Here is a 14,235-nt window from a genome sequence, read left to right as displayed (position 1 = left end):
CGGGGGTCTATAGATGAGTGTTCCTCTGAGGGTGGTCTGGGGGTCGGTGTGGATCTGGAAATGTAGGTGTACGGCAGAGGCGATGGTGTCTTCGGCGTTGGTCGTGATGCTGATGGTGTTCCTGTAGATGATGGCGATCCCTCCTCCTGTTTTGTTGATGCGGTCCTTCCGGGTGATTTTGTAGCCGTCCGGGATGGCTATGGCGATGTCGGGGGCTGAGGAGGCGTTCATCCAGGTTTCCGTGAGGGAGGCGACGTCAGGTGTTGTTGAGTCGAGGAGGTCCCAGAGTTCGATGGCGTGCTTGTGAACGGAGCGGGTGTTGAGGAGGATGCACTTGAGGTGGTTGTGGTTGTTGTTTGCTTTGTTGGGCGGGGGACGGGGTTTGAGGCAGGTGAATTTGCAGGCTTGACAGGTGAAGGGTCCGTGGGTGCGTCTGGGGGTGGCTTAATAGCAGGCGGGCGCTCGTCCGGTGTTAAGTGCGTTGAGGGTGGCGGTGTTGTATTTCAGACGGTTGGTTAGGGTCCGACGAGGTCCAGGGGTTCTGGCGCTGGGCGCGGTCCAGGCACGGACGGGCGCAGAAGGGCTTGCCTTTGGCGCGCCCGTTGCATGTCCGCCTGGTCTCCTCCATAAATGCTAAGTGGGAGGGAGGAGCAGCTGGCAGGCAGGAGCGGGGCGGGGAATGGGAGACGGGTAGTGGGTACGGAAGAGAAGAGGGGCGGGCCGCAGGGGAGCTGCGGTGGGGAGGGCACAGAGCAGGAAAAAACAATCGCGGAGAGTGCAACGGAGGAGCAAAATCACAGAAACGCAACAGATGGCACAGCATACAGCCTGTTGGGAAGTCATGCCCGTACACTCACGACTGAAAGATTATATGGTCCCCTCTCAAATATTTGTGTAGTCCAGTGCTTGCTGAGACCGTGGATGGCGGGTTGTTGGAATAATGTACTTATACAGGGCTATTGAGTATTCGCCCCAAGGGCTACCGAAAGGGCCATACCATGGGAATGATCTGTCCCCCACATGGAAAGAGGTTTGCCCCCAATCGTGGCTGCCAGATTCACTTACTCATAAGCTCGCGATGCTAACTGGTTGTGTTGAATTTTTGTTTTCTAAAATTGATCTTCATCTAATGCATTTCTTCTGAGACTGGTGCAGACCAGCATGATGACTTCATAATTCGTGGATATATGGTGTTACTTTACATGTATAATGGATGCACACTGCATAAAGCACTGCAATAATGGCTGTCTGAACACTTTCCTGAAAGATTGTGAATGAAGTCAATAAATTTAAGAAAATAAAAATAAAAAAAGTTGTGGCCTGGCAATGGTTTTATTTTGGCAGGTCAAATTGGCAGATTAAACCTGCATACTGCCTGCATCAGCAGACCTGAGAAGTTTAAGTAAGGGGCTACTTAAGTGGGTAGCACAGTACATACTGCAGGCCCACTAGTAGCATTTAATTTACTGCCCTGGGTATATGGTATACCACTTCTCTGGGAACTTATAAGTAAATGGAATATGCTAATCACGTTTAAGCCAATTTTACCATGTTTTACTGAGTGACTACAAGTACTTTAGCAGTGGTAAAGTGCAGTACTGGCTGCTACTGGACTCAGGTGGTGTGGCAGGGGGGCCGGGTGAATTTTTCTTTTTTTTTTTTAAACCCTTACCTGTGACTGCCTGCCGCCGCCTCTCCTCCGTCCTCTTCCTGACTTCAGTTCCAACAGGATACAGGAGCCAGCAGGAAGTACCCTGCTCCGAGGGTCCTGATAGCCAATCACAATGCTGAAATGCAGAGTTGTGATTGGTCTGAGTGCCGTGGATCAGCGCTCAGCCAGGGAATGGGGGCCTGGGCAAGTTCTCAAGGCAGGCTATAATGTAGCCTTGACATAGAATATGGGAGTTGCGTATGACTGTTTTTGGCGGCCTGAGAGGGCTGACCAAACAGGCATGTGCACTTAGTTGTGTGCAAACCATTCCTCCTCTGTCTTCTGAGCAGCCCGCCCCACCCAGAAAGCTGCTGCAGCAGAAGGAATCTTAAAATGATAATAACGCAAGTTATTATCATTTTATGTTTTTTTCTGGTGCGGAGCAGTGGGGCGACGCTCCTCTCTCTTAGCAGAGGAGCTGCCATTGGTAAAGTGCACAGAGTCTTGAGGCCAACACAAACAAACTCAGTAATACAGGAAGGGAGAAGGCAAAACATATGAGGGAAGACCATTCTGTCTGACAGGTCCAACATCCTCCAACGCGAACTATTGATCACTAACAGTCCTCTTTATACTCCCGCAGCCGCGTGCCATTCATAGTTTTTTAGCCCCTTACCAGTGTGGTACCTTGCTCTCCAACAACTCTGCCTTCTTCAATTAGCATCAGACTCCTCCCCCTTGAATGCCCCCCTTAGGAATCCACAAGACCTTTGGCATCCTCAGGATCTCTAGAAATGTGTATTTTCTCTCCTTTTGCAACCCTTCGCTAGAACCATCAGGATTGCCATTGATCCTTCTTAAGAAATTCAAGCAGCAACTATTCAATTTTCTTGTAATGTTTCTTTCGTGTGTTGACTCACATCATAAAGTAGGAGAATCTAGGTTTTCTAAATTATATTTAAATGCAGTGGACCACTGGCCCAGGTCTCCTTCTTGATTGTCTCACTTTCCTCCGTGTCCTGAAGACATATCATTGGCTCCTTCACATTGCATTTTCTTTTTGTTCTGAGCAGGTTAAGGGTTTGAAGAAGGACAACGGTCATTAATAAATATATTTTTTTTAACTGAGTCATACTTCTGTGATGGAGTGTGTTGGACCCGGGGTCACCGGTCCACCTAGGGTAGCCTGGCACAGAGTGCTTGTGTCACACTCACCACAGTAACCCAGCGCCAATCCACCAAAAATGACACCACACCTTGTTAGAAAAAATGAGAAATGCTTTATAAAAATTCCTTAAGTTAACTTATTCCGTTAAGCATGTGTCACTTAAACACATCAAGCACTTCCACATTTGATTACCTGCATCATTTAGAACCCAACATTGCATTTAGTTCAAGAATCTTGTTCTCCAGTGGAAATGAATTCAGCAAAACCACTTAATACTCTAAATTTCAGGCAGTTCTTTTGCAGTTTAAATAAAATTAAGCAGGAAATAAACACAATACATCTATTCAGGGAATCAAGATTGTGCATTACTACAGCAAAGAAACCATATTGCATATCTCTCTTAGTAAAGTTGATCTACGAGTTGATGTAGCAGGTGCCAGAATTATATACTCCTGGTAAAAAAAGAACGGGCATTAAATTCAGTCAGTATCATGCATTTGATCTAGTAACCTGTAATGCCCTGGCTTCTGTTTAGCTTCAGTGTTGAGCCAGAGCAGTTTCTATGGATGGCAGATCCCTAGTTCCAGTAGGGTAGTTTTGTCAGTTTAGGCTCCCTTGGCCTACATGACCTCTGTCACCAGGGTTCAAGAGAGTAGGCCATCCACTAGCCCCGTGGAGATTTCTCCAATTTCGTGTCCCGCACCAGCCCCCAGATCCCTGCTTACTTGTGGTCTTGACGGTATTAGTTTCAGATTCAGCCGTCACAGGCAGCTGGGGAAGATTATACCATCTCCGGCAGTCTCTTGATTAAGCGTCTCCTCCCTCGCAGGCAAGGCCGACTTACACGCTGGGCCTGCGCTGAGGAGAGGACGCTTCCGCTACTATGCGCAACTGAAATTGACTTGGTCTGGCCACCTACGAAGGTAGCTACTCCTTTCCTCCGAACAGCCGCGCTCCACTGGGCCTGCGCGGGAGAGAGGCGTCTGCGATGCGGCGCCGCCCCCTCAGGGAAGCCGTCAAGCCTGCGTGTAGGAAGGGACGCCTCAATGCCGCTCCGTCCCTTAGTGAAGCTGACGAGCCCTCCACTGGGCCGGCGCTAGGGACACGCCACCTCAATGCTGCACCACCACTTCAGCAACATTCACCTCAGCGAGAGGCAGCGGTACAGGGGGCAAATCTACCACCGTCTCCTTACCCTGGGAGGGAGTCGCAACACCCACATGGGCACCTCTAGCCCCAATGTCGCAGGTCAGGGGACCTCCACACCTCAGCGGTTCCCCAGCAAAATCGTCTTAAAAGGGAGAGTGACCTCTGCCCAGCGCTCCTCGACACAGGTGAGAGGGGGCAGGCCAGCACAGGAGGGGGGATCGCTAGAGAAGAAGGGGGGGTCAAGTTTTCAGTCTCTTCTTTACCCCCGGAGCTATCTAGCGTCCTCAGGGCAGCTCTCAATCCCACAGATCAAAGGGGCAATACTTTCTACTCAGCAAGAGCCCCAACCTTTACTCAAAACCACTCAGTGAAGGGACAGTTCCTCCTTTTTCGTGGAGACACCGGGGCAGGGTTCAACAGGAAAATATCTAGGCAGGGCCAGGTCTATGGGTAGAGGGGCGATGACCGCGGCAAGGAAGCAACCCTCAAGAGAAGTCAACCCGCTCAGTGCCCCATCCTCCCTGACACCACAGCCTGCACTCCAGCCAGCCCTACGATGCTCAAAATGGCCGCCTAAGTTCTGACCTTATAAACCCTAGGCCCAGGTCACTAGAATGGGCCGGAAGGTTCTAGATCCCTCTAATACTAACCTATGGGCCAAGCTCTGAGGTAAAACATTGACAGTTGGCAGGCCACCATTTTGTGAGGGTACCTGCCCTTTCTCTAATTTACAAGAGCACCTGCGCTGCATTACTAATAGGTAATAATGAGGCGCCCAGAGGCCTAGGGTCAACACCAAAAAGAAAAACAATGTAGTGGACACACAAGAAAAATGCAGAAGGCAAAAAGGGGATAAAAATAATAATAATAATTAGAAGGGACCACCCAAAGGGCTGACCGGTCTAACAGAGTGTTATAGAATTAGCTTTTCCACTAATGATGATTAGAGGATCTCCATACCACATGCCAAGCGTGTCGTGATTTGACGTGACTTGTTGGTTATTTTGCCTTCTGTTGACCTTGATCTGCAGAGTGGACCCACTGCACACGTTTATGTGTTATTATGTGTAAAAGCACTTGCAGTTGTGTTGACCAGACCATAAGTGTCCACCAGCACTTCTAGGATGACATGGCCACCAGCCTCTTGAACTTAAACTACTGCTTCTCTTCCTTGCGGACTATCTTAGCGTGACGTTGCAAACATCCTCTGATTTGCACTTAGAGGTCAGGTGTTCATACAGGTATTTAAGCACCTGTTTCAGGTTGTCAACCCTGTGCCCCGGTGGGGGTATAGGGGTTTGGGGCAAATCCCATTGAAACTTTCTTGTTGGGGCCTTTTTTGAGACTGTAGTGCTTTGGCCTCTACCTTTCCACTCAAACAAACCCACATGGTAAGGGCAGTAATGCCTTAAAATATTGTTGTCCTTTGCTCATACCAGGATGATCTTGAACAGAAATGTATGCCTCCAAGAACAATGCCCACTCTTCTGCTCCCTCAGCACATCTGGATCCAATACAATTGAATTGAACTAGACTTGTTACTGCACCACTGTGACTTTACATCCTGGTTGTTTTCCTCTTAATTCCTTGCACCTGTGCTCCTCTGAACTGTTCCCATTACTGTTCTCATGTAACATCTAGGCCGGTCTTTCATCCCATGTGTATTTATCTTCAGTCCTCTTCATTGTGCCCCTCCATATTGCTGCTTCTGGATTGTGTTCATCTGAACCTTTCTCCTGTAAATTGTTTTTCTACATTTGTGCTCTTGTCATATCTGGCAGGGTCTTACTTCATCAAACACACAAAAGGGGATAGGAGGAATGCCTGCAACAAATCTAACCACTGGCAATCTCTTGGGGTAGAATTCCAACCCATCATTCTCTCGCACCTTGCCACCTCAGTCTGGACCCTGACCAGCCTTACTCAATAATCCAGTTTCAAAGATAATTTGGCCAACAGCTAACTATAGCATGCCCTACCAGTGTGTTCATTATAAACCTGAAAAACTGTATCCTTCACACTTTTAGACACTTTCAAACAAAAGCGCTGCATTAGTTTGCATACTTGGAGCACCCCTCTGAACCACATGCATGTTCATACACTTGAGAGGTCATACTCTATCACCAACTTGTAATCAACTCTGGACAAGGCTGACATGTTGTGCATTTGACCAATGGAACAAGGCTTGCTTGCATCACGACCAGTCTGACAAAGCAAAACCACACTGCTGGAATAGGTACAATCTGCTATAGAAATGCCATGTACAAATAAAAGGCTGTATCTACCTTTACTCAGACTTTTTAAAGAAAATGTATTTTGGTGAAGACAATTACAATTGTAGGATTTCACAATTGAACTATCTAATATCCATTATTATAATTTCATTACAAACCTCTGTATAAGGTAAAATTCACTCTGCTGCCATCAAATAAATCCATGTTGCCGAAAGATTCATTGAAAATAAATGAAAAGATTGATATTCAATCAAATAACTTGTTGCTCTGTGATTGTTACCCCACCAGACTGATAGAAAGAAGATCCATATTGGATTTCTGCTGTGTTTGTCATTTGACGAGCCATGTCTGCAGGAAGAGTGAAAACTGTTATGCTTCTACAAGATGCAGGCGTGGTGGTTTTGGATTTACCACAGGTAATGACACAATCTATCCTTTGTTCATTTACTATTGTATGATTATACAGAATCCAATAAAAAATTGGAAATAGCCAGATTTGTTATCTTTCACATGTTCAGGAATGAGGCTGTGAATCAGAGAGAAAGTAGAAAAACGAGTTTCTGTGCCCAGAAATGCAGACATTTTTGCAGAAAATGATACATTTCTTGTTTGATCTGTTTATTATTTTAGTAGTAGTAACACAACAATCTACATTCATGTGCGTAGCACAATTGTTCATAAAACCATTATATAGGGGAGATAAAGACCCATTTGTTACAGATATGCTTATACTTCAAATTTGAACATCTCCGAATGCATATAATTTCCCTATTACATACTATAAAATCCCGATTGGAAACTTGTACTTTGCCGTCATCTGGTAACAAGTAAGAGATCAGTGAATTTATTAATCAACATATATATGAACTTCTGGCCCAACAGTGCTCAGATTCCCCCTCCTGTGATAAATATTATATGATACTGCATTATTACATGACCAATATTTCTCTGGTGTAGCTGCCTACTTGTGCATTCAAATAAGTGTGCTATTACTTCTTCCCAATATTGTTGTAATCTAGGACATGCCCATAACATGTGTATGATGTCGGCATCAGGATCAAGACACATAGGACACTGTGCATAGTCTCTTGTAAAGTAATAATTGATTTTCTCCGGGGTGAGATATGCTCGATGTATTATGTAGAATTGTATTAATTTGAACTTTTGGGGTACGTATGTAGGACTCTCCAATACTGTGTTCCATTCTGTGTCCATATGTGCATGGCTTACGTCGGATTCCCATTTTGTGCGCAGTGGAGTCAGGTCTGGTGCTGTGTGCTGATGGAGTGCATCTGCAACCAGCAAGTGAGGTACCTTCTTTATATGTTTAATAAGGAACAGAGCTCTCTTAAAACATCTGAGCGCCACTTGCAGCAGCAGGGGGAGTAAACCATTTTTCCCGCCACGTGGGTAAAACATATGGATGGTGTGCACTGTAAACAGTGTTTCAGTTCCTGCCGTGTCTGATAAGTATCGACCTTCCACGCAGAGTGCCACCCATTGCAGCTGGGATACTAGAAAATAGTGTTCCAAGTTGGGAACTGCCAGTCCCCCTTGTACCGTTAGTAAGTATAACTTTGCAAGCGCCACTCTACAGCAAGATGTGTTCTGTAGTAGGGGATCTTTGTGTATAGTCATAATCTTGTGAATAGTCCCGCCCATGTGCGTGGACCCCGGAGCAATCGAAATAGTCTCTTAAGTTGTCTTCTTCTGCAGTCCTGCATAGACACTTGAGAGAAAATCAAAGACAAATAATGCAGCCTAAAACTACAAGGCTACATTGGCCAGCATTTCATCTCAAAGTGAAAAAGATAGCCAAATAATATTAAATTTAACATACTTTAAGTTCCACACTCAGAGAAACTCCTCTTCACAAAAATCCTTTGTAATGATAGAGAGGAAGGGTTGGACAGACAAGCCCCATAGGCTGCCATTATGTGTCTGGAAAAGGGATACTGTGCCTTTAAGGAACTCTCCAGAGACCCTCGGTATCCCAGGATGCACAGCCAAAGGCCTTTTACTTTCAGTTCTTTTTTCCTGCTCCTGCTAGGAGGACCCTGGAGCATTGAGCTCTACCCTTTTGGGTATTACTTCAATTTTTGACATTTTTCCAGAGTTTTGAGTGTTTCACTCGACGTCTATGGTCCTCCTCTTCCAGTTCCTGTGTTTTTTGACCAGTTTTGCCACCTCTTTTTGGTCAAAATGCCAGCTTTATTTGACAAGTACCCTGAGTGTGGTAGGAAGAAGGCTAAGTCTGACCCCCACAGAGTATGTATACTCTGCCTCCCTTCTACCCATGTCCCCGACTCCTGTGATATCTGTCACTCTTTCTCCAGGAGGACCCTGCGTGACACGGAGAATATTCGTCTCCAAGGCTTGGAGCAGAGGAGACATCAAGGTGGGACTTCTGGGCATGGAGGGACTCTGTCATCATCCTCTGCCCATGCATCGGCCTCTGGGGGGCTCCCAGTCAAGAAAAGGCCCAGAAAAGGCACTGGTCCCGGTCGACGTCGATGGCTTCGGCGTCGAGAGGTATGACCACAATATGTTCCCCGTTGACCAAGGGCTCTGGGTCGAAGCGACGTCGACTTTCAACATCGATGGGTAGGACGTCAAGACCCCGGACGAGGTCGGCTTCGAGGACTTCACCGACATCGACACACCATCGACGTGATGTGTCCCGAAGACGAAGGCGCCGTTCGCCGTCGAAGCAAAGATCGTCGTCTAGGAAAGGTAAAGCGACGTCGAGGCGTAGATATTCGACGTCAAGGAGTTTGTCGACGTCTAGAAGATAGACGTCGAGGGAGGAGAAGTCTAAGAGGTCGACGTCGAGGAAGAAAAAATCAACGTCAAAGAGGAAATCGAGGCCCAGGACGGTGTCTAGTGCCTCTGTGGTTAGTGTTTTTATCTTCTTCTGCGAGTCCCCGGTCGCGGCTACGCCGGCACTCATCTGCAGAGAGGTCTGCCGCCAGAGAATCCTCCCCGAGGCCTGCTCGGAAGAAGAGGAGAGTGCGTGAGTCGCCGGAATCTGATTATTCACTGACCTATTCGCCCTCAAGGCCCAGGACACCTATGCCTCCTCCGCTTCCGCCTCGGAAACCAACTCCTCCTCCACCCCCTCCCCAGCCTCCACAGCCATAACCTGGGGTACCGGCTCAGCCTCCTCCGCTTCTGCAGCCTCCGGGGCCACAGTTCCTGCGAGGCCCAGAAAGCCAAGATCAAGATCCAGAGGGAGGCATCGCTCTCGCAGTGAGCGTAGATCCTCGACGAGGTCACAACATAGTCATCGGAGGGAAAGGTCACGGTCCCGATACACACTCATCCAGTGACAAGAGGTATTCTCCCACTTTATCCTACTCTCCTCCTACGAGAGTGTGCCTGTGGATGACATTGTGACATTCCAGGATGTGCTGCTGAGGGGTGCAGCGAAGTTAGGGATCACATTGACGGTGCCCACTCCTTCCACCTCTGTGATCTTCGAAACATTACAACGCGGACATCTCTCTCATCCTTTGCTGCCTTTGGTGCCAGGACTGGAGGAACTGGCCATGGAGCTGTTTCTGACATCGACCTCGGTGAAGTCGGCGCCAGCTCGACTTCAAAAGAAGTACAGGCCCCTGGAATCTGATCCGGCGTTCTTGAGGTCAGATCCTGTCCCGGATTCTGTAATTGTAACTGCGGCTAAGAAGCAGCATTCGACTGCCCCTTCGTCTACGCTCCCTCCGGTCAAGGAGAGACTTCAAAGGGGCTCAGCTGGACGGAAAGTCTGCAGTACGGCTGCCACCTCGATGAAAGCGGCGAGTGCCTCAACTGCTTTCTTCGAGCTCTTGGGTCGATATAACCGCTCCTTGTGGGAGTCCCTGCAACAGTTCATTGAGCTTCTCCTGAGGGATAGGCGAGAGGACTTCCAGGAGATTTTGAACGAGGGCATGATGGTCTCAAACCAAGTCATCAGTTCGGCGGCAGACGCCTCTCTCCTGGCTGCTCATGGGTACTGAAAGTTGAGGGATGCACACCTGTTATCAACAGTTTTTTTACCATGTTCATAGCCATTGAATTTGTGATAGCGTGCAGATTGGTATGTGGCATGCCCAATTGCCACCTGGTACGACCTAGGTAAATACAAGTGGGACTCGTTCATGCCCCAGCCAAATGCACAGCTTTACGCCGCCCTTGCGGCACTCAAAACGTAAACCATTTGTTATCCAAATCTTCATTTTTAAACATTACCTTTTCTCCACTTTTGCGTTCTTATTCCATTCTAAAAGTCCACGTGTGGAATTCTCTTGGCCTTTTTTCAAGTTTCTTATATTTATTCTGTGCCCATCCGGACCTCTTCAATAAATACGATAAATGCCAGGCTCATCTCAGGCAATGTTTATTCCGTTAAAAACCCAATGCTTTTCGGGCGACGCAGCGCCCTTCTTCGGGGGTCACTAGAAAATGATCAAATATGTACCAATTAATCATCCATTCTCATAATTATGTATTAGGTAAAAACAAATCAACACACTTAATGCTGTGAAAATGTAGCCTTACAACCGAGACCGTGTCTGTACTGTTAGCCTAAAGTGATCATTGGTCTTTCTCTTAGAACATTATCAAGTTTATACATCGTAACCCCCTTCAATGCTATCAAAACCTGTACACAATCAAAAGTATGCAAGCGTGTATTTTCCTTCCCTTAATCCTCTATCGCCCCCTCCCTTCTTTGACCCTCGTCGTATGTCAACATTTGAATTACCGCTTCTATGTCAAACGGTTCAACCCTCTGACTCATTGTGCAGAAGAAATCTTTTCGTATATAAACACGAACCTTCTGGCACACCATAACTCTCTATCATACTCGTTTCTTACGAAAGTACCTCCTTTTGCTACTTTCCTTATTAAACACTTGTGGTTTCTACCTGGACTACGATTCCCCCTTATTTTAAATGCTCTTAATAGTCCAACGGTCCTCTACGTTCACGTACCTGCCGAGGAATGCCAGAAACCGGTCCTCGGTAGCTTGTTTCCGGTCCAGTGAAGACATGACTTGGCAGTTCGGGCTGGACTGTTCCCATGAGGCACATGGTCAGACTGATTTGCATATAGCCATGTCTGAACTGGGGTGGCAGAGTGGGCTAAAGAACGGTGATGGATTAAACCCAGATCTTTTGACTGGGTGTGAGTGTTTGATTGCTTCAGATGCTCCGTCCATCACCACCCCCTTTTGTACCGTTTTTGGCCGCCATAAGTGTGGCAGGGTATGCCCAGACTTGAGTCCCTTGCTCACTTTGCCACTGGATTCAAGCAAGCTGGGCTGAAGACGGCTGGAATGCCAGAACAGGTCCTCTGTAGCTTGTTTCCGGTCCAGGGAAGACATGGCTTGGCAGTTCGGGCTGGACTGTTCCCATGAGGCACAGGGTCAGACTGATTTGCATATAGCCATGTCTGAACTGGGGTGGCAGAGTGGGCTAAAGAACGGTGATGGATTAAACCCAGATCTTTTGACTGGGTGTGAGTGTTTGATTGCTTCAGATGCTCCGTCCATCACCAACCCCTTTTGTACCGTCCTTTCCAGAGGCGGTACTCTTCCCAGAGGCGTGGGCAAGGTCGTCAAGCTGGTCAGCAGCAACAACATCAGCAGCAATACCAGCGACAGCCCTTCCAGAAGCGTCAGAGGGGCAGAGGCGGCCAGCAGTCCTCCTCGGCGAATAAGGTCCCGGCCGGGTCTAAGCCCTGAGGAGTTACTTTCCCCTCGTCCGTTACCCGCTCCGGTGGGGGGAAGCATACAAAATTACTTGGCAGAGTGGAGAAAAATTACTCAGGACAAGTGGGTGCTGAATATTGTTTGCAATGGATACAGTCTTCATTTTGTCAGCCCTCCTCCATTAATTCCACCGGTTCGTTCGCAATACCAGCTGCGCGAACTTCAAGCGGAGGTCGATACCTTGTTAAGAACAAGCATTTACAATGCAATGGTTTCGCCTTTGGAAAAGTTAGAGCTATTGGCATTGCTCATGACATTTCTTTTTTTTTACTCAGCCCACACAGCTCTCACAGCCCACACAGCTCTCACAGCCCACACAGCCCACACAGCTCTCACCGCCCTCAAAACCCTCAAATGGCTCCCCATTGAAGGCAGATCCACTTATAAAACCGCCTGCATTACGCACAAAATCCTCCACCAAAACACACCGACATACCTTGATATCAAATTGGCCAAAGCAGGCTGCACGCAATTCCTGAGAAGCTCTAACACCCTCCTACTTATCCCCCCCCTTCAGAAAGAGACTTCCACTCAGTCACGTTCCTTTTCAGGCAATGCCCTACTTATTTGGAATGCCCTCCCAACAGACCTCCGTTGTAACCCGTCCTACCCCAGCGTCAAAAAAGAACTCCAACTTCTTCTCCTTGGGGGCTTCTAATCCTCCCGAGTGGCCTCGCCCTCTCAGCATCCCCCCACCCAGCTGCTCCGTCTACAGATAGTGACCCCCTCCCCCCTCTCCTTCCCTTCCCCTTCAATCTGATCACCTTACCTCCTCTCCTTGCCTCTCCTTTACCTCCTGTTCCTTACTACACTTTATGACTTTCAGTTTTCTTTCACGTTTTTGTCCTTCCTGCTCCTAGGTATACTATATCGAACCTTCCCACCAAACTGCGACCTCTATATTGTATATCTCATTGTGTTTAGCAATTGTTTTTTACTTTTTCATCTAGTTTAACCTTTATCCAATATGGTCTGCTCATTTATGAATCAACTTTCTGTACTTATACACACTGTACTTGTATTTAAACACCTTTCTGTTACAATTGTAAAGCGCTCTGATACTCTGGGTCCAGCCAGCGCTATATAAAACCTCTAAAATACAACAAAAAAAAATAATTGTTGTGACACAGTAGACCACAATGAATACTGCCTCAATTGCTAATAATTACACTTTTTAAGCACCAATGTACAAATCCTTTTGTGATGTGCCCTGTATAAACAATCACTATAGAAGTGAGTAAAACATTCTCTCACTGTTATTTACATGACATCAGGTTAACCCCCTTCCGTCAGTTCCTGCCCATAATTCTGTTACTTACAGACGCATTATTTAATATTGCCTGTAATATGAACTACTTTCCAGAATAATGACATTACTGCCTGCTTCACAATAAAATATACCATCTGTCTTCTTTTTTACAAGCCATGCGGCACATCGTCGGTTATTCTGTTCAGCGTGTCTTGAACCCTTTAAAGAACCAATAGTACCCATAGACGAGGCCTATTGGCTTTGACAATATTTCCTTGAGCATGTCATCACTGGTACATGTAGATCTTTAGTAAAATTCCACATCCTTTCTATGCAGGTGAAAGCCATAGCTCGAGAAGAAAGGTTTCCTTTTTCTACGCTACCATTAACAATACATGCATGTTGACTTTGAAGACATACAACTTCCGATGTTTGTGCTATCCATAGAATGAGTACATAAAAACACAAAAAATTAAAAATGTGTCTGACAGGATGCGGCGTGTTAGATGAGGGGGCAATGCAGGCTGCCAGTTAGTGATCTACATCAGGAAAATAAATGTTAACAATTGGTTTGTAAACAGTAGTGCACAGAATGGAACTGTAAGGGAGCCGTCATAAACGATATTTTGTCTTTTTTTAACTTTTTTTTGTTGAAAACCTTTATTGACAGTTCAACCAAATACAAGCATGGGCCTACAACCCCCGGGACTGGCCGCTAAGGAGTTAGATTGGCAAAGAACAAGTTTTAAATCACATGCAGCACCTCGGGGAGCAGAATCCTCATACTAACGTACTCTTGGTCACTGAACAGCACAATTAGAAAAACAGGATATGAAAGGTTTTCATTTTATAATATAAGATGGAAGGATCAGGTGCCGAACAATTTCCCAGCAGCGAAAAATGGCAGGCAGAATAGTAAACATGTCAATAGTAAAATGCAATCAGTCAACTCAATGGCGCTAAAACAAACGGTTCAGGATATGAAAGAATATTGCGGTCAATTCGCGCCTGCTAGCCACCTGCCCTAAGACC

General features: G+C 46.8%; 1 protein-coding gene across 3 annotated transcripts in view; it reads left to right on the top strand.

Annotated features, from left to right (window-relative positions):
- Positions 1-14,235, top strand: part of ENTPD5 (ectonucleoside triphosphate diphosphohydrolase 5 (inactive)) — a 408,239-nt gene that overhangs the window by 81,602 nt on the left and 312,402 nt on the right. For all 3 annotated transcript variants that reach the window (XM_086937471.1, XM_086937473.1, XM_086937472.1), the window contains exon 4: positions 6,491-6,618. The gene's annotated coding sequence lies outside the window, so the exon portion shown is untranslated. The remainder of the gene's footprint in view (positions 1-6,490; positions 6,619-14,235) is intronic.

Source organism: Lissotriton vulgaris, chromosome 9, assembly GCF_964263255.1.
Source record: "Lissotriton vulgaris chromosome 9, aLisVul1.2, whole genome shotgun sequence".
Classification (NCBI taxonomy): domain Eukaryota; kingdom Metazoa; phylum Chordata; class Amphibia; order Caudata; family Salamandridae; genus Lissotriton; species Lissotriton vulgaris.
The sequence above is the reverse complement of the archived record's forward strand: the minus strand, read 5'-3'. Positions and strand labels throughout refer to the sequence as shown.